The sequence below is a fragment of the Dromiciops gliroides genome, chromosome 2, assembly GCF_019393635.1.
Source record: "Dromiciops gliroides isolate mDroGli1 chromosome 2, mDroGli1.pri, whole genome shotgun sequence".
Taxonomy (NCBI): Eukaryota; Metazoa; Chordata; class Mammalia; order Microbiotheria; family Microbiotheriidae; genus Dromiciops; species Dromiciops gliroides.
The window spans coordinates 463,669,409-463,691,160 of record NC_057862.1 but is presented as its reverse complement, the minus strand read 5'-3'; the positions used below and the strand labels follow the sequence as shown (position 1 = coordinate 463,691,160).

General features: G+C 42.7%; 1 pseudogene; it reads right to left on the bottom strand.

Moving 5' to 3' along the window:
- Positions 1-17,052: 17,052 nt before the first annotated feature.
- Positions 17,053-19,862, bottom strand: LOC122739134 (annotated as a pseudogene).
- Positions 19,863-21,752: the final 1,890 nt, after the last annotated feature.

The window sequence follows — 21,752 nt, the reverse complement described above, 5'->3', positions numbered from 1 at the left end:
TTTCTTAAGGAAGAATTAGCCAACCCACAAGCAGAACATTATAGGATTTTAGATCTGGAAGGATAAGAAGATCACAGATTTAGAGCTAGAAAGAACCTTAGAGGGGTAGCTAGGTGGCACAGTGGATAGAGCACCCGCCCTGGAGTCAGGAGGACCTGAGTTCAAATCTGACCTCAGACACTTGACACTAGCTGTGTGACCCTAGGCAAGTCACTTAACCCCAATTGGCTCACCAAAAAAAAAAACAAAAAACCTTAGAGGCAATAAGGTGCTAATGGGCACATCCACATGGTCCTACTGGTCTTCCCCATTTTACAGATGAGGAAAATGAGGTTGGGATTTGCCTATGGTCACACAAGCAATAAGTGGCAGAGACAGCACTCAAAACCAGATCCTTTGACAACTACTCCAGGAAGCTTTTCCATGCACCATGCTGTCTCCCAAGGACCTCAGTCATCTTGTCCCATCTCCTCATTTTATACAAAGGACAACTGGGAGAGAGGGAGGGAAGGAGGAAGGGAGAGGGAGAGGGAGAGGAAGAGGGAGAGAGAGAGGGAGAGGGAGAGGGAGAGGGAGAGGGAGAGGGGGAGGGAGAGGGAGAGGGGGAGGGAGAGGGAGAGGGGGAGGGAGAGGGAGAGGGGGAGGGGGAGGGAGAGGGAGAGGGGGAGGGGGAGGGAGAGGGAGAGGGGGAGGGGGAGGGGGAGAGAGAGAGAGGGAGAGAGAGAGAGAGAGAGAGAGAGAGAGAGAGAGAGAGAGAGAGAGAGAGAGAGAGAGAAAGAGAAAGAGAGAACCACACAGTGGAATATCTTGTATTCAAATCCAATCTGGACTGAGGCAATATGCTTAAAATTATTTCCAAATATAATCTGGCTGGTAATAGGTTATAATCAAAATTAAGCCCAAACTACCATTTTCTACAGAAGAAGGCTATTACCCTATATTCTGTCTCCCTCATTCTTATATTTCTTGTTCTTGTCATGTTTGACCTCTTCATGTGATGTTCACGTTTCAGTTCTAAGACAGTTGCCTGTACCCACATGCACTACTTTTTATTTCAATATAACACAATCCCAAGAGTATCTTCATTCTGCCTGGAGAGCAGCTGATGGGATATGTCTATTCCTCTTGCTCTTAGGTCCATCCAATAGTTGAAGGAAGTGGGGATGTTTAATTAGGAGAAGGGAAAATTGAGTGGACACATGAAAGCCATCATTAAATCTCTGAATGACTATCATGAGGAAGAGAAGTCAGATTTCTTCTGCTTAAGCCTCAGAGGGCAGAATTAGGACCAAAGAGGGGAAGTTACAAGGAGCTAGATTTAGCTCAGTAGGAAGAATTTGGCAATGAGAAGAAGTGTCCAATAGTAGAATGAGTTACCTTGGGAAATGGGGTATCCCCCCCTTAATGGAAATCAGCAAGTAATCAAGAAGCATTTATTAAGTGTTTACTATGTGGCAGACACTGTGCTAAGTGCTGGGAATACAAATACAAGTAGTGCCTGAACTCAAGGAGCTTACAGTCTAATGGGGGAAGACAACATACAAAATGGAGCTGAAAAGACAGTAGGGGTGGGCAGAAGATTTCTGGAGAGTCAGGAATATAGCCTACAGAGAAATAAAGGTTGGCTTGGGCTTCCTCCTTAACATGGAGGTGCAGGTAGGTACCAGCCAATCAGAGGAAGAAGTCACAGGGATAGAGGAATGAAGTCTTGACTCTGAGTCCATGGCATTTGTTCTGCTGTGCAACCCAATGCTGTTTTTAATCATTGCATAAGTAGCTCCAAATATCTACATGGCCCAGGAGTAGGAATACTTAGTCTGATCCTTGAGGTGCCTGAGGGACATACAGGGAGCACCAAAAGCTCTTGGGCAGGAAGAATCCTTGGGTGGCTTTGACAAAGCTGTCATGGAAGCCTGAAGTCCACAAACAGTGTAACTTTGGCCGCTCTGCTCAGAGAAGGGGAAGAGGGAACTATGTGGTTTGAGACGTATGAAGAAGACTCCCTTCCTCTTTCTATTCCCCACAGGCCTAACCGCTGAGGCAGTTCAAGTGTAAGAGGTTATATCTTGAAGCATTCACCTTGATGGTTGGCCCAGACATACTGGCCCGCTACTTGCTATTCTTCACACGTGATACATTGGATTACAGGATCATAGATTTAGAGCTGAAAGGGATCTGAGAGATCAAGTCGAACATTCTCATTTGACAGATGAGGAAACTGAGGACTGGACTAGTTAATTGATTGGCCAAAGATCATGTAGCTAGTAAGCATAAGAGGCAGGATTTTTTTTTGCTTGTTTGTTTTTTGTGGGGCAATGGGGTTAAGTGACTTGCCCACGGTCATACAGCTATTAAGTGTCAAGTGTCTGGGGTCGGATTTGAACTCAGGTCCTCCTGAATCCAGGGTCGGTGCTTTATCCACTGCACCACCTAGCTGCCCCCAAGAGCCAGGATTTTAACACAGATCTTCCTAATTCCAAGCCCAGTGTTTCATTTCCAGGTCATCTGACTCAATCTCCCATCTTACCTTTCCACTGACGGTCCCTGGAATGGAATCCCTCCTCAGTTTTAACTCTTGGTATTTCTAGTTTCCTTCAAGCCTGAGTTTAAGCTCTACCTTTTATAGAAGCTCACCAGCTGCTAGACACTTCTCTTCTAAAATTGCCTTTCATCTACTTGGTATGTGTCTAGTATATACTTATATAAGTACATGGTGTCTCCTTCAATACATTGTAACTTCCTTGAGGGCAGGGACTAATTCACTTTTGTCTTTGTATCTATCTCCAGTAGCATGTGCACAGTGCCTAACACATAGTAGGTGCCTAATAAATGCTTATTGATTGACTTATGGGGTTACATGCCAATTGGTCCTTACTAAAGGGACAAAAGAAAACTACTGATTAAGTCTGGGTGACTTGAGGCTGCCCCCAAGATGATTTGGTTGATTAGGTCTCACCTATGAGAAGGGATGACCTATAGAAGAGAGGCAGCAAGACTGCTCTTCACACCTTTGTGCTTGAATCTTTCTTTTGGAAGTGAGTGGGGGAAGGATTTCTCTTTCCCCTTTGTCTGAACCATTAAGGTCACCTTGGGGTAAAGCACAAGGGAAAGGCACATGGCAACTGCAAATCCTTGTCCGCAGACCCCAAGAAGAGAGTTCCCAAGAGCACACTTTCCCAACCCGAGATGTAACTGCTGAAGGAGTGATGGAGAATCCTGGAGAAACACATGGGAGTTAGGGATGGTTGCCTGTAGCTTTCTTTTTTTTCTTTTTTTTTTTTTTTAGTGAGGCAATTGGGGTTAAGTGACTTGCCCAGGGTCACACAGCTAGTAAGTGTTAAGTGTCTGAGGCCGGATTTGAACTCAGGTACTCCTGACTCCAGGGCCGGTGCTCTATCCACTGCGCCACCTAGCCGCCCCGCCTGTAGCTTTCTTGCCATGTGGCCCAAGGAGTGGGCTATCCCAGTCTGAGAGATGGCTGCAGCCAGGGAAGAGGTAGGATAGCCCAGGGGATTATGTTGCAATTACATGTGCTTGCCCACATGGCCCAAGAGGGGATTTCAAGGACAATGTCATTCCTGAATTCTTCCTTCCTATTTAGCAGAAGGGAATTTCCCAGGTAGTGTAATCTCATAATATAGCATTCCAGAAGAGAGAGAATTCCTTGACCAGCACAGACTTTGGGGTTGCCTCGAGAATAACCCCAAGTTCAAGAATTCAAAGATCTGATCTTCTTGAGAAAGAAGAAGAATTCCTATGTCTCTTGCAGATAGAAGATTCTGGTTCCAGCAGAACTCGAGACTCACATTTGTAAAAACCTAGCTATGGGGGCAGCTAGGTGGTGCATGGGGCAGCTAGGTGGCGCAGTGGATAAAGCACCAGCCCTGGATTCAGGAGGACCTGAGTTCAAATTTGGCCTCAGACACTTGACACTAGCTGTGTGACCCTGGGCAAGTCACTTAACCCTCATCGCCCTGCCAAAAACAAACAAACAAAAAAAACCCTAGCTATGAGCAATTCATAAACTATTCTAACAGATTTTCCAGAGTACATGCTAGATGGGGGCAATAGTGAGCCAAAGAGATTATTACCCTTTTGGAAAGGGTCCCAACATCTGACCTGGTAGACTAGATGAGGGAGGGACATGGAATTGAGATTTACTGGATATCTGTTATTAATATTTCAGGGAATTGTGTTCATTGGCTATTTCCCAGGTTATAGAAACATAGATGGAGGGGGCAGCTGGGGTTGTGTGATTTGACCAGAGTCATACAGCTATGTCTAAGGTCAGATTTGAACTCAGGGCCTGTGCTCTATCCACTGTGCTACTTAGATGTCCCTAGAAATATAGATTTTAGAGCTAGAAAAGACCACAAGTATCATCAAGTCTCAAGTCCAACTTCCTCATTTTACAGATGAGAAAACTGAGGCCCAGAGAGGTGCAATGATTTACCCTAGATCACATGACAGTATGTGTCTAAAGAGGGATAAAAATCCAGGTTTCCCTGACTCTGAATCTGAGGCTCAATACACTAGACCAAAGTTAATTAGGGAATACAATGATCTAAGAAAAATCAAATTGTTCCAAAGAGCAATGGAAAAATGCCTGGTGAGTGTAAGTAGGCTTAGCATAGTAACCAAGTAGTATATGAAAATAATTTTTAACACATCCTCAAGACAGCATGGAAAGGGTGCTGGATTTGTAGTCAGAAGATGTGGATACAAATTCTGCCTGTGCCACTTACTCATTTGTGACCCTGTCCAGTCATAAAACTTCCCTGGGCCTCAGTTTCCTCAACTGTAAAATAAGGAGCTTGGACTATAATGAGGTCAAGGGCTCCACTCTCCTCTAAGTCTATGATTCTATGTTACATCTAACTCTAAAAGAAAAAGGGTTGCTCACATAGCAAGAGTGAGAGACAACAAATGACATCACAAGCACTACATGGGGATGAACAAAATGGTAACAGAACCAAATGAAGGATTCCAATTATTAGATAGTTCTCCTATGAAGGATTTATGGAAAGACTTAAACAAGAATCCAGGTTGCTATCTATAACAGCAGAAGGAGTACACACCCTGAAGAAATTATGAATCCATCAGTGCTTAAGGATCCTAGTTGACAGCTACAAAACCCCTACAAAGTGAGATCCATAGTAGGTTTGTTTTATTGGACTGAAGCAAACAAAGAGAGAAGGCCACCAGGAATCCTTAGCCAAGGCACTGATCTAGAGAAGATGGCCCCATGAAGAAATGACCCTCCCTATATTGTGAAGTGGAAATTATATTTGGGCATGATTGTCATAGGAGGGGAGATGTCAACTCAAAAGAAATTTTTGTGGTTGAGGAGGAGACACAACCACCTGGGTGGAGCCTTGCTAATGGGGTAGACTAATGGTTAAGCATACACTCATCAGGGAAGATGGTGGAAAAGTCAAAGAGGGACCCCATCTTTAAATAAGAAAATGATCAAGGAGTTGGGTTGAGAGGAGGCAAGGGGAAGATATTGATGGACTTTCTCTTGAGGCAAAGTAGCAGATGGACCATGTGGCAAGAACTGGGCTGAGATGGTTGCTTGCCAGGAGTCAGACAGATGAATAATATCTTGGAATGGGATTCCCCTCCCAACATGTGACATCATCACATTCTTCTTTATTTTTCAGTTGAGTTCAGATAAAATGTACAGGGATATGTCTCTTTCCTGTTATTAATCCTTTATATTCAGTGTCTTACAGGGTATTGTGCAGGTAGATTAAAAACTGGTTTTTGTAGGTGAATGAAAGATTTTGGACATAAAACTATAGGCTCACTGAAAGTATTCTCAATCCAGTTCCAGTAGCAGATAAGACAACAGGAGAATATGCACCTCTTACTGTTTCCAAGTGATTCTGATCTCCTCAGCCATGTCGCTGTAGTTTGAAAACTTTTCATTCCATAAAGCATGGAGTTTATGAGTTTGGTGGGTAGTGAAATCTATTAAAAATGTCAGTTCTTGAATTTTTATCAACTAATGTTTTATCTGGGCAGTTGTGGGCAGCAGATCAAGCTGTGATAATGGTCCAGTTCTAGTCCATTGAATTCTTTAGGCTGTGTTTAATTCTTTAGGTCGGAGCAGCTAGGTGGCACAGTGGATAAAGCACAGCACTGGATTCAGGAGGACCTGAGTTCAAATCCAGCCTCAGACACTTGACATTTACTAGCAGTGTGACCCTGGGCTTAAACCTTAAACCTCATTGTCCCACCAAAAATATTCTTTAGTTCTGTGTTTGTACCATGAAGATTATTGTATGTAAATTCACAGAATATAACAAGCAGAATCAATTTATAATTATAGCCAAGAAGATATCTTCTTAGGTGTTCAGTAGATGCTAAACTCTTAAAGCCCAGGTGATGCTATCCACAGTCTCCTTGCATCATCTGCATTGATCAATCACAGAGCTGACCTCATAAGGCTAGCCCTTCTCTAGTTTTTTGTGACAATGACTTGGTCCTGAATTGCCAGCCTAAATCCCTCCACTTCCATATGCAAGTCTCCATAATAGCTATTTATGTGTAAATATATTGTTGACTGAGGTCATGTGAATGTTACCCAAGGAGGAACTTTGGATTTTGCTCTTTGTCACTTCACTTCATAGGTTGCATCTCAGAGGTAAACCATAATCAGTTACAATAAACAAATCCAATGATATATACCTGTTATCAGTCTTTACTGTAACTCAGTGAAGTCAAGTCTGCTTTTTCTGAGATTATTTTTGCAGATTCTTTTATCACTTCTCAGGTACTCTAAGAATCTCTGCCAGTTCTTTGTTCATTTTTAGGTGAGAAAGTTGTAATTATTTATCATTCATTAATATTGTTTGAACCTAAAGATGGTTTGCACCCAGAATGTCATCCTGACATCAGTAACTCTGCAGGAATGCTGAAGGTGGTTTTAAGGAATTTTGTGTTCTCCCAGGCCTTAGATCTTTTGGTTTCCCCCAAACTTGGGGTTTGGGGTTCCCTTGTGTTTTGGCTTTGTCCAGATTTTATTGAATGTTTATACTTATTAGTATCCATCTCAATATACCTCTTTTATGCCAAGCTGACCATCATGATGGGTTCAAGTAGTACCAATCTGCAATACTGGTCCTATCTATTTCTTAGAGTCATAGGAGCAACTTTATCATCCTGGCAGGGGTGTTACCCCAATCACTGGTATTATCAAAAACCCAACTGGTTGGTGTTTTAGGGCTGCTGTCAGGCTTTCACAGCTATTGTAACAGTCTCATGGCTCAAAAAGTTGCTGTTGTACATCACCCTAGCTGGAATTCCCTTATTTTACTATTGTTTCTCCTACCCTCTCCCACCCCATGACATGGATGATGGGTTAGGCTTTGAGGGGATTGTTGTTATTATTATTTTTTATTATCAAAGGCAGCTAGATAATAGTGGATTTAGTACTAGGCTTGGAGAAACAGAAGACCTAAGTTCAAATACAGCCTCAAATACTTACTAGTTGTGTGATTCTAGACAGGTTACGGTTACTTAACCTTATCTGCCTCACTGTAAAATAAGAATAATAAATCTACCACCCAGGAGATAAAATTTGTAAATCACAGCCTGACACATAGTGGGTAATTTACAAATGCTTGTTTCCTTCCTGCCTTATCTTTTTTGCATCTAATACTTGATGGATTTCAGATAGAAATAGTCCAAGGGCAGGTCACTGTAGTGATTGGAATGACGCCACCTGCTGGAGACTTACTGTAGGAAAGCTCTGCCATGAGGAGAAGGCACCTGAGGGCAAGACATGTGGCTTTTCTTTGGCATCAGGAAGTGAAGTTTGCTTGTGGGAGGAAGAAGGGGCGAGACTGGCTCTCTTGCTCTTTTTTGTGAGGACTCTGGTGGAGAGCAGAGCTAAAGATGTGCTCTCCCTTTAATAGATAGATGAATCTAGGCCTTTCTCTCTTCACCAAATTCTTGTTCTCTTTAATAAATGCTTAAAAGTCTACCTCTTGCTAAAGCTTATAATTTATTGGCAAGCACTCATTAGATATTTTAGACAGACTAGCTAGAATTTTAGCCCCTTATATCACTTTCCTGCTATTTTTCTTTTATACAGTGTTTAGAAGACTATTTCAAAGGTGGCTAAGATGATCACTCTTTCTAAGTGAATGAAAGTGTTGGGATATAAACTGATTTCCAGTGGGCTCATAGCAAGCCTCTTTGAGACAATTCCAGTAGGCAACAGGTTAATAGGGATATATATTTTATCCTGTCTTCATATGATTTAGATTTTTTCTGCTCTCTTTATATTTTTAGACCCTTTTATTCTAAATGAATAGGAAATTATGAATATTTGGTATAGTGCCATCTATTAGAAATATAGTTCTTAACTTTTAGGAAGGAGGGTCAATGTTATGTTTGTAATTGCGGTAATTGTGGGCAACAGTTTAGTCTGTGATCATGTTCTTGTTCCAGTAGTTTATTGATTCAATTCTCAAAGGTCTTTGGGGGTTTGACTTTTGGTATGGGAACTTTATCTGATCACTTGTTGTTATTTTTGTTATTATTAATAATATATATATTCCTATAGCACTTAAAAGCATACAAAATACTCTCTCATCAGAATCTTTGTGACATAGATAATACAAATGTTATGATCCTCATTTTATAGGAATTTTGTGGAAACTGAGGGTCACAGAAGAGATGCAACTTGCTTAAAATTACACAGCTAAGAACAGAGATAGGACTCCATGGCTCCATGGACTTCTGGCTCCATGACCTTCCATTATACCATACTAACTTATCTTCCTAACACCTAATTAAATTCAATAAATCTTTATTAAGCACCTACTATCTGTAAAATACTATGCTTGGTGCTGGCACACCCTACACCTCAAAACTGGGCAGCTAGGTGTCACAGTGGATAGAGCAGTGGTCTTGAACTTGGGAGGACCTGAGTTCAAATTTCACCTCAGACACTTAACTAGCTGTGTGACCCTTAAGCAAATCACTTAACCCCAATTGCCTTAAACATCTGGGGCCATCTTCAGTCATCCTGTGGTATAACTTGCCACTGGACCCAAATGGAGAGAGTAAGGTTGGAGACCTTGCACTTTCTCACTTAAATCCAATTCGTTGCAAGTCATGACATCACTCGATGTCATGGTCCTCTTCAAGAATGAGGGACGAATAACAACAATAACTCAAAATCCATTTGCATAAGACCCTCCTCATTCGTAGAGACTGCTCAATTAGTTGATGTTCCAAGTCTACGTGAAGTGGGGAGAAAGATCCTGGTCTTTTGGCTTCCAGTTTCAAAAGAGAAAACATGTGTTTCCAGATTGTCTTCAGATTTTTGAAGGGAGAGAAAAGACACTAGGAAGAAATCAATATGTAAAGTGAGTGGGTGCTTTGATCATGTCCCTGTCCCCAGCTTGCTATACTAGAGACTTCTGAGGAATTTACCTCGGGGTGAGATTAGGAATTCTCTCTCAGTTGAACTGAGTTATCTTACTCCCAGTGAGAGAGTTCATTTACTTAATATTTTCTGTTATATTTTCATCTGTTTAACTTCTTCTTAAAATTTTATTTATTTTTGTTACATCTTGAGTTCCAAGTTGTCTCCTCTTCTCTCTACCAACCTCACACAAGAGAAGGTCAAGATTATATATATATATATATATATATATATATATATATATAACCATACAGTACATACTTCCATATATTAGTTCTTTTTCTGGAAGTAGATAGCATCTTCCTTCATAGGTTCTCTGTAGTTGATTTAAATATTCATATTACTCAAAATAGCTAAGTAATCACAATTACTCTTCAAACAACATTGCTGTTACTATATTCAATATTCTCTTGGTTCTGTTCATTTTACTCTTCATTATTTGGTACAAGTCTTTTCATGTTTTTTCCAAAATCAACCTACTAAGATGATGAGCAGGCTGATTTCAGAAAAATCTGGTAAAACTTAATCCAAACCGATGCAAAGTGAAGTGAACAGAACCAGGAGAACGTTATACACAGTAACAGCAATATAATCAACTGTGAATGACTTAGCAAGATTATCCAGTTATCCAAGATAATCCCAAAGGACTCATGATGAAAAATTCTATCCACATCCAGAGAAAAAACTCTTGTAGTTTGAATTCAGATTGGATACTATTTTTTCATGGTTTTTTTTCCCTTTTGGTCTGTGTCTTCTTCTTTCATAACATGAATAATATGAAAATATGTTTAGCATGAATGCACATGTATGACCTATAACAAATTACTTACTGTCTCAGGGAGTGCGGGAACGGCATGAGGGATGGAGGGAGGAAATTTGAAACTCAAAATTTTAAAATAATGTTAAAAATGTTTTTACACATAATTGAGAAAAAATAAAATGTTATTTAAAAAAATTAAATCAATCCGCTTATCATTTCTTTTTTTCTTATCATTTCTTATAGCACAGTAGTATCCCAACAAAATCACATATACAACTTATTCCGGCATTCTCCACTTGATGGGCATCTCCTCAATTTCCAGTTCTTTGCCACCACAAAGAGAGCTACTGTAAATAATTTAGAATATATATGTTCTTTTTCTTTTTCCCTGATCATCTTGGGAAACAGACCTAATAGTGACTTTTCTGGGTTAAAGGGTATATACAGTTTGTAACTCTTTGGGCATTAATTCCAGATTGCTCTCTAAAAATGGTTGGATCACTTCACAGTTTCACCAAAAGTGTATTAGTGTCCCAGTTTTGTCATTTTCCCCTTCTATTATTCTAGCCAGTCTAATAGGTGTGAGTTGGGTGTATCTCATTTATGACTTCTCTGATTTGTGTTTGCTATTGGTTTGAATAGACAGTATGTTTGCTATTTGCTAGATATGTTCATTGTGTACCTGGCATTTCATGGGAAGGAAGACATGCCTTGGATTTATAGTTTGAGGCACTCCTTTCTCATTAAGATATAACAATCAGGAACTCAGTTTGAGCATAAAAATTATATAGACTAATAATGTTTGGTGGAAGGGAAGATAGATAAAATTCTAGCCATGTACTCTTTCTCTAAGGAGAATAGAGTGGTCAGCCTTTGGCCCCAACCTCCAGCTTCCCCTCCTGGCAAGAATCAAAGTCTCCCTTAGAGAAGGGTGGATGGCAGAGACTCTGGACACATCTCGACAGATTCATGAGAATACACATAACCTACATGGGCAATAACACACACATATACACATTACTATATTGGGAACACAAAGGTAGTTATGATATAAGCTCTGCTCTTAAATAGCTTACAGTCCAATCATGGGCAGGGGGAAGGGAAGGAATGGACAAGTGGATCAACAAGTATTATACAAGGGAGAATGAGAAAAGGGTAAGACTAACTTTCAGGAAAAGTAATATGGAAAATATGAGGAAGGAGAGACAACTCTCAGCTCAGGGTTAAGAGAGAAAGAGGAACCAAGGAAGCCTTCACAGAGAAGGTGACAACTGAATTAGGCCCTGAAGAAAGAGAAGGACTACGACAGATAGAGATGGGGGTCAGCCCGGAGTCCATATAGGGAGGGGAGAAATAACGTTAACAAAGACATGGACATGGAGATGGGATAATGCAGAACAAGCATGGGTAACAGAGAATTATACAAGTGGGCTGAAACATAGACTATGTGAAGGGGAATAATATGAGGTAAGGTTGGACATGTAGATTGGATGTAGATTGTGGAGAGCTTTGAATGCCAAGGTCAGTCACTTACACATTGTATAGGCAATAGGGAATCACAGAAAGGAAAATGGCATAATTGTAGTGGTACATTAAGAAGATTACTTTAGCCATAGTGTGAAAGATAAATTTGACAGGAGATAGAGTATAGACAGGAAGACCTGCCAGTTAGGAGAATGTTATAAGATAATATATGGTTGTGAAATAGAGTGGTGTTGATAGAAATTGAGGGATCAAGCTGCATGGGGGAGATATTATAGAGGCAGAAACAATAGGATTTGACATATGTGGCATAGGAGAGGAAGAATCAATGATGGTCCATGGTGGTGTCATTACTAGAAATAGAGAAGTTGAGGGAAGGGGTAGATCTAAGGGGAAAGAAGAGAGATCTAGTTTTAGACATGAATTTGAGGGTTCAATGGGCTATCCCAGTGGATGTCCAACAGGATATCTGAGGGTGGCCCTTTAGGCAAATCTGCCCTCTGCCTCCACTAAGGAAAAGTGATATTTAGCCTGGGGTTAGACTCCTGGTAGTTTGGGGGCTGGGGAGGGGAAAAGACAAAAGGCACCACACCCAACAATGTGAGGACCTCAGAAAAAATAAGTATAGAGCAGAAGAAGACCCCAGGAAGAACTCATTCTCCCTGCTTTTCTTGCTTCCCTCCTGGAACCTCTGTGTGGCATTCTGAGTCACAGGAGGGAGCAGAAAGGGTCACTGGGTACCTGTGGGAGTAAAGAGCACAGTGAGGGAAGTGTGAAATGGGAGGCATTAGAGGAAATCCTTACAATTTTGCTCAGGGAAGAGACCAGAAAAGAAGCTTCCCATTCATTACCTAGTAGCAACCTTTTTCTCTCTCCTGGCTGAATCCCTTCAGTTGTTACTGCCCTCTCTCCTGAACCTAATTTTCATATATTTTATATTCATTTTCTATATACATGTTATATCCCCACCCCAATAGAATATAAAATCCTGAAGGACAGATATTATTTCATTTTTGTCTTTGCATTCCCAAGGCCTGACACAGGACCTGGCATATAGTAGGCATTTAATAAATGCTTATCGAATGAATGAATGAATATTCTCTCCTTCCTCCTTTTTTCCCCCTGATCTCCCATCTCTTCAATCTCCAGAGGTACCTTTAGTCTCATGAGAGTCACATAATGGTTACCTCCCTCCTTCCAGTCCCGGCCATCCTTTCTCCTCCCCACTGGGGAGCAATCTATTGAAGCAGCAGGATGCAATAGAAAGATGTCTAGGCAAAGACCTAGGACACCTGGGTTTGAATCCCAATTCTACTAGTAACTAGCTTATGACTGTAAGAAGGACATTATTCCCTCACTATCTTCAAAATAGAGAAGGTGGGTTAAGTGATCTCTAAAATCTATCTCAGATCTAACATTCTATGCTTTGAATACTCAGGGATCTTTCTAAAGATAACACTCAATGGTCTCTAAATTGGAATGTATGAATTCCCTGGCTCTGGGGGAGCAGCAGAAGTTCAGGAGCCATCGGTGTCCCCACAGAGGTCTGGCCTCTTCTCCTGAAGTTTTTCCTTCTCTGCTCCCTCCCTTCCTAGGTCTAAATTCCCTGCATTGTTTGATGCCAGATTTCAGGAAACAGTCCCTTGGCACCAAGATCAAGCAGGCCTCTGTAATGGCCTCCCCAGAGGAAGATTCATTGCTTGAAACATTTAAAAATTGGCCCTGGGCTGAGATTGTGAGAACATTCCATAGCAAACAGGGAAGTCCTGGCCAAAGGGCCTGGCTGAGGTGGGTCTCTGAGCACATCCCCTATGTGGATTGCTTCCCTTTGCATATGCAGACCAGCAGCCATACAGGAATTCAACTCAGGACTGGGTCTACCATGCCATTTCCCAAACATCTCTAAGCCATGTCACTACATATCCTCTGCTCTGCACAGTCCCCTCAACCCTTCCCCTTTATAACTCTTGCCCCTCAATAAATGTTGTCTCCCTCTATTAGAACATGAGCACTTTGAAGGTACTTGGTCTTATTTGCTTGTATTTTTATTTCCAGTATTTAGCACAGTGCCTGGAACATAGCAGGTGCTTAATAACTGCTTACTCATTCATTTATTCATTCATTCATCCCATCAGCCACTCATCCTTCTGATTCACACTGTTGCAACTGTGAGCTGGAGGCAGCTGGTACCATCACCTCTCTGTCTAGAAATCTAAGAGGAAGAAGGAGGTGGGTGTCCATACCAAATCCAAGAGAACCAAGGAACTGGAGTATTACAGGATTCCAGGAGCATTCCCAGGGATCCCAGGATCCCAAGCATGGGAAAGAGAGGGGAGGGGAAGGGAAATGAGAGAGAGGGAGAGAGAGAGAATGGGGGCAGGGAGAGACCCTCTCAAGTGGGTGGCAAGTAGTGGTGATGTTAAAGAAAACTCACAGGGAGATGATCTGACTGGTATCATTTCCCAGAATCCTCCTGTTTATCTAGAAAAAGGATTAGATTTGGTCTGCTCATTCGCAGCTAGTAGAAACTATAGAAAGGCAGATTTCCTCTCAGGTGAAGGAACACTCTCATAATTATTAGCACTAACCATGAATGCAATGAATTGTCTTGAATGGTCGTGAGCTTCCTACCTCTGAAAGTCTTCAAATGGAGACTGGTTGCCCATTCTTTGAAAAGGGTATTAAAGATATTGAAGCCTCAGGCAGGGTTGGATCTCATCCCCTCTGAGGGCTCATCCAACTCCAATATGCTATGCTTCTCTCAGAGCCTTTCAATCTATCAAGTTAACCATCTTCCTAGCACTTAGAAGTCTTTGAGGGACCAAAAGGGTTTCTGACCACTACCTGAGCAAGGAGGTTCAGTGGCACTGCAATCAGTTTGGAATTAAAGAATCTGGATTCAGTTTGATTCTACAACTTACTTAAATTTATGCCCTTCAATAAGACATTTAATTGCTTTGCTTCTCAGTTTCCTCATCTGTAAAACAAGGAGGCTGAACTAATTATCTCTTTTTTTTGAGAGAGAGGGAGAGAGAGAGAGAGAGAGAGAGAGAGAGAGAGAGAGAGATTGATTAGGGCATCACATTCCTCTTGATGTTAAGTCATACAAAAACAAAACCAGAAACATTCAGCTTTCCTGAAAACCTGGGCTAAAGTCAGTAGTCTACTTTCTTGCTAAAACCCCTTCTCTATTCTTCAGTTCCTCACACACCAAACTGCTGCTTGGTGCAGCTTCCTGCTGTGGCTTGAACTCAAAACACTTTTAGAACTTACTTTGTAAACTTAAAAAAAAATTATTACTGGGACCACAGATTAGGAAAGGCAATTTCCTCTTATCACGCAATTTAAAAATGCAAATGCCAAAGAGAAAAAAAGCTGCCTTCATACCTATGTGGTCTCTTTAGCCAAAAGTGGCTGGCTGGTTTCCCAGGAGTGCCTCTTCAAGAGACTGAGAAAGCCGAGAACGCTATGGATGGAGCTATGGATGGGGGCGGGGGTGGTGATGATTCCTAAACTGGAGCCCCCTCCCATTCCGCCCCCCCCATTGGACCATTGGCAGAGAAAATGGAGGCTCCTGGTCTCAGCTTTTCCAAATGAAGAAGGGGCTCTTTTGCAAAAGAATGAGGACATGGGGAGGGGGGGACTCTTTGGCAAAGAATTTTAAATGATCCTTCCCCTTGTATAATTCCATTCCATTCACATGTTGGTTTAAGTTCCCAAGTTACAGGTTTTTCTAAAGCAAAGACAGCTCATCCAGCCACTCTGAAAGAGCAAGTTGTCTAATGAATAGAGAGATGGCAAGTCTTAGGAAACTCTGAGTTTATGGCTTGGTAAGGGGAAAAGTATGCTTGGTTCTATTTTAATTCTTTATTCCATAAAAATTTTTGAAATTCCTTTCACAAAAATCTGAGAAATCTCTGAGTGCCTAACACCAAGCCAAGGATCCACTTAAGGATGTTTCATCTTTTGGGAGAAAGTTGTTCTATTTCCTTACTTTCCTTACCCCTCCACCCCAAACAAAACAAAACAAAACCTTACCTGTTGAAAAAACTTGGCCCACTACACCTTAGTGGAGTCCTGGGACAGGACAGGCTAGACCATGTCCCTGCTCCATCCAAGTCAGCTTGTAAAGAATCCCATCCCTGTATTGTCCTAGTCTTAAGCATGTCCCCTGGAACCAAGGGAAAGTAGCTCCTTTTCTCAGCATGTGAGCAATAAGAGCCCGCCTGACCCATTGCTCAATACATACATACAAGTAATTTAAAAGGCAATCTGGAAAGTATCCAATAGTTTGTAGAGTAAGTCGGAAAAATTGTGACTTCACAATACAAATTTGGCCAGAATGACAAATGTGCAAGTAGAGATAGGAAGTTACAGAAACGTGCCCTACTTCTCAGCTTACAATCAAGCCAACATTTAGTGGCCTGCATCGGAACACTGTAAGTCCTTAAGCTGTGCTACACAGACCAGTGACCACCAACTAACAGGCAGGCAGGCCCTCCAGGTCATTCTAAGATCAAAAGCATCTGCCAAACCACAATCACAAAATTTCAGAGCTGGAAGGGACCTTGTAGGGTCAGCTAATCTGAGCCCCTGATTGTTCAGGGGAGAAAGACCAATGGGCAAAGAGATCAGGAGAATTGCCCAAGGCCTCATGGTTCCTGCCTTTCTCCCCAGAGGTCTTGTCTGCCCCTTCAGACTTCCACCTCAGGGAGACTCCCTTAACCCCAGTTACTTCTCTGTCTGTAGGAAGGATTACCGCAGAGGCAGAATGGTTGTGACCAGGCAGTGACTGAGGTATAGAGGTGGTTGTGAGAATAATCCCCAAGCTGCTGGGCTCACTCACCCTGTTACTGGTGTAATTTACCTCACTCTTCTCTGGCCTAAACTATTATGGCCTGGGCATGAACAGAAGAAGTCATCCCTTTGTTTCCTGCTGCCAGATGGGCTGTTCTCCCACAGACTGGCCTTCTGCCTCACCACCTTCTTCCTTTCTCAGTCCACCAATTTCTGGGCTAGTTTGGATAATAACTTTTTTTCTATCTTATCTTCCCCAAAAGTTTCCCGCATGATTTTATAATTTGATTCCACTATCTGGGGCAGTTAAAGATGTGATTCTCCTTTGTGGCATGACCACTGGGGCCCATAGAGTTTTTGTTTCTTGTATTTGTGGTCTTGTGTTTAAGGGGTTTGTTTCTTATTTTGATTTCTTCCACTATATAACACCCAGGATATAACCATGAGGGACTTTGCATCTGGGGGTAAGACCACAGCCCCATTCTGGTACAGACAGTCACATGATACAAGTTGGTTAATAGTGTGGGCATATTGTTCACACCAAAGGAGATGCTGCTTGAGTCCTTAGTTCTCAATTAGTCTCTTTCTTGCCAGTGCCTTGCCCCTCAAACAGAGAATACATGGTTTCTATGTAAGCCAAAGTTATGGTACTATTGGTCAAATCATAGATTATGTTGGGAAGATCAGTGATCTCAGCATGAATCTGGTGTACTGAGTCCCAGTCTTTTAGCATAGCCAAGTAAAAAGTCTTATTCATAGTATCAAAGTTGATGATGATCCCAAACATGGCCCCAATCTCATCCCTCCTGGTGTAGCACTTACCAATGGAGCCAGAAGAGTTCTTTACCTTGTGGGATACTCCATTCCTATTAAGGGCTTCAGATAACTCCTTGACAAATGGCATGAACTCCTGGTTCTGGCTCAATGGGAGTACAGAATGTTTGAATGGATTGACTATAGCAGGAAATCTGGAAAATGTTCTCTGTTCATGTCCCTCTCCAACACAGAACATGTGCTCAAATACCACACACATGATCTTATCCTGACCAAAGGAGGGCTCGATGACCTTTGGAGCAATCCCTTCAACATGGAGCATCTTCTGGAATCTCTGCATGCTAACCATGTCCTTGTCAACCGGAATGTTTTCCCTTCGGTTTCAATGATGAATTCCCCCTCCTCATTGAGCAGATTCTCCATCTCTGTAATGTTAGCACTCATCATAGACAGCTGGGTAATCCATTACCAGGCTGGCACCCTTCTCATAGTCTTTGCCAATCATTGTCTTGCTTGATTCAAATTCAAACACATTTACTGTTCTGGGCTCGAGCATTTTCTCTGCCACAAACAAGACTTGGGTGGTTCTTGAGCAACAGGAGAAGTCATACCAGAAGCTATCATCACATCCAACAATTTCAATCCAGCCACAGGACATTGTAGACTCTGCATCTCAACAGTCACAAGTGTAATGGGCCACCTCATTGTCCATATGCTAACAGAAGCAAAGCTTCTCTGGGGATACCCTAACTTTGGTGAGATAGAGATAGATTCTGCCAATGAAATATCTCAACACACACACACACATCACACACACATCGCATAACACATCGCATCACACCCTGCTCCATCTCATCCTTGAAGATCATCTTCTGCACAGACTGGCCAATGACCTAAGATTTTACTGAATACAAAGAGATGCTGAGGTCCCCCAGGTTGTCAAACTTAGGGTGGTGTTTTCCACTGAGGTCAACAAAGTAATCAGTCTCTGCCTTAGTGAATTCTCTGGCTCTAATCAGTCCTGATGGAGGGGAGATCTCATTCTGGAAGGAATTTCCAATTTAGGGAGCAGCAAAAGGTAATTTTCCCTGTTTGAATTCCAAAAGACATTTGATATTGAGGAAGATTCCCTGAGCAGTCTCTGGCCTCAAATAATCAGGCATGTTCCCTCTGGGTCCAGTGAAGGTGTTGAACATTAAGTTGAAGCACACTGGAAGAGACAGGTCATTCCAGTCATGGGGGACTATAATGTTGTAGTTTACAAAGAGGTCTGGTGCATCCATTGGGGAATGGCTAAACAAGTTGTGGTATATGAATATAATGGAATATTATTGTGCTGTAAGAAAACAATGAGCATGAGAAGTTCAGAGAAACCTGCAAGGACTTACATGAACTGATGCTGACTGAGAGGAGAAGAACCAAGAAAACATTGGACACAGTAACAGCAACATTGTATGATGAACAATGGTGATAGATTTGGCTCTTCTCAGCAGTGCAATGATCCAAAACAGTTTCAATGAACTCATGATAGAAAATGTTCTCAATAGTCAGAAAAAAAGAACTGTGGATTATGAATGCAGATTGAACGATACTGTTTCTACTTTGGGGCTGTTTTTTCCCTTCTTTTTTGAGTTTTTTTCCCTTGTGCTCTGATTTTTCTTTCACAAGATGACTAATGCAGAAATATGTTTAATGTGATGGTACATATATAACCTATATCCGACTGATTTTTATCTTGGGGAGGAGGGTGGGAGAAAAATTTGGAACTAAAAATCCTATGAAAACAAATGTTGAAAACTATCCTTATATGTAATTGGAAAATAATAAAATACTTTCTTTTATATTAAAAAAAAAAGATGTCTGTAAGTTCTTCCTGTACATAGTTATCCAGCTGGATTAATGCGCTTTCCAGCTGACCATTTCTTATCAGGCATTCATTTCTGTAAATGAGCTCTCAAGAGATAATCAGGGGGCAGCTAGGTGGCACAGTGGATAGAACACTGGTCCTGGATTCAGGAGGACCTGAGTTCAAATCCGGCCTCAGATACTTTACACACTTACTAGCTGTGTGACCCTGGGCAAGTCACTTAACCCCAATTGCCTCACACACAAAAAAGAGATAATCAGCACAAAAACCTTGTCCACTTCTCATATCTTTCACCATAATGTCAGCAAATTTGTCACCATAGCCAGATGTATTGAGGACAGGTTCCAGGGTAAGCACAGTGAAGTCAGTCTCCAAGGTCTGCTCCTTTTGGATAAAGTGCTGCTGCCAGAGTTGGGTGACATTATTCTTTAGGGCACACCCCACAGCTCCCTGGTCACTCAGGCCACCAACCCTCCAGAAATTGCAGAGACTTGGTCATAGAAAAACCTCAATGCGAGGGTGTCTTCCACTTTAACTTGGTCAATGATGTCATCTTTGGGCTGCAGGACCAACTTCTTGCCCTCCAAAATCCTCTTCTGTGCCTTGAGCTCAGCTACAGCTGTGCTATCTACCTGAGGGACTTTGTCTTCTTTCAGCTTTCTCACCAGATCCCCTTGTTGCCATATGGCCAGGAGGAGAAGGTCCAGCTCAGCCTCAGCCTGGGCCTGGGTTCTGTCCATGCCATAGCTGACACCAGGAAGCCATGGAGGAAGAAGAGGAGAAGGAGGAGGAGAAAGAGGAGGAGGAGGTAGAGAAGGAAGAGGAGGAGGAGGAAGAGAATGTGAAAGAAGAGAGGCTGGTGGGAGCAGGTCTTTCAGCTCAAGTCTTGGGGGTCAAGGCAGGGAGCTGTACTTGCCTTTGAGCCAGCAGCACCAGCAATGTGTGAATCTGAAGGTGCAGAGAAGGAGGGACATGGGGGGGCATGAAAGCATGTGTCTGAAGACCTGGCAGATTAAATAGGCTAGCATGTGTGGACACACCCTGCCTCACCCCTCCTGCATCTGTAGGTTGTATCTTAAGGTCCATTCTAACTCAAAGACTTAGGCAATTTTGTGCTGGCTCTATCTGAAAGTACCTATTCTGAACTATTAGACAGCTGCAAAAGACAGGCTAGAGGACCTACTCCTTCACAAATGAGGCATTCCCGGTCACAGCCTCTCCCTTTCCACAGCCCTTGGCAGGATAGAGTGGGCACTGAGTCACACTTCTCATCAGTGTGGGCCTGGTGTTCATGTGAGCATCCAGTCTGGCCATTGGGAGAGAGTTAATTATAACCAGCTTCTTCGGTGGGGAGGGGGAGGGGAGGGAATTGATTAGTGGGGCCAGCCCCTATGGGGTTCCAGGCATGTGATGGCAGGATGTGTTGTGTGGAGCTGGGCCTTGATGAGCTGTTGGGGGTGGGCAAAAGGGGATGAATCACCAGACAGTCATCCACTGGTCCTGGGAGTCCCCCCGGTCTAGGGAGAATGTGTTTGGAGTGGTTCTCTTCAGGCAAAACAAGGGATTGGGGAGAGGTAGCATGAAGGCCAGGGATAGCCAAATTCACTGCAGGAAGCCTACTGTGGACCTCCTTGCCTGCTGCCCAGAGTTGCTTCTCCCAGACTACTTGTCTGGGTGTCCTGTAGGCTCCTCCCTAACCCTAAGGTTGAGTTTAGTGTCTGAGAGGAAGCAGAAAAAGCCAACATCTATTCCCCGCTCCCAGTGCCATGATGTAATGGAGGGATCACCGAATTAGGCGTCAAAAGTCCATGTCCCAGCTCTGTCACTAATTAAATGTGTGACTTTGGAGGAGTCAACTGACCTCTTGGCATCTTAGCTTATTCCTAAAATGAGATGTCAGGGATAGACCTGACATCGAAAGGGCCTTCCCTATTTCCATTCTAGGTTCTACTTTTTGAGGCCCCTTCCAGCTCTGAATTTCAGTGTTCTAAAGTCCCTTCAGGCTTTCACAGTCTGTATTCTAAAAATCAGCACCAGTCCCTGGAGAAAGATCTGGATGGCTGGCTTGACTTAGCCTCCCTCTTCCCTTAGTTCTAATACTCTTGACTCCATGGTAGCCTCTTACCCATCCAAAGCAAACTAGCCTCATCCCCTGGATGCTTGTCAGGAAGCTCACAACCTTGCTGCTCTTCCCAGGGCTCCCATCATCATCATCATCTTCCTCTGCCACCCTGCCCATTGGATTGAGGTGGGCCCTGCCTAATTGGAGGGTGAGCCATTCTCCCACGGACCTTTGTCTGGTTTCTGGCCCCTTCCTTATTTCTGAAAAGGCCCGGGAAAGGGGGCGGCCAGAGTCATTTTTAAGCCACTTTCCCTGTGGGGTGAGTAGGCCTGGCTGCCCATCCTAAGTGAACTGGAGAAAACACACCATTACTGGGAAGCCGAAATGAGCCAGCACAGGCATCATGAAGTGGCTTCGTTAAAGCAAATAGCCCCAGGCACCCAGGCCAAAACCACAGGGCTAAATTCCACCAGCTATCCAGGGCTCAGCTCTTACTGGAGCTGTTTACAAAACCCTATGCTAGGAAACCCAGCCAGTGACCCCAGGGACCTGGGATCAGAAGGGTCTG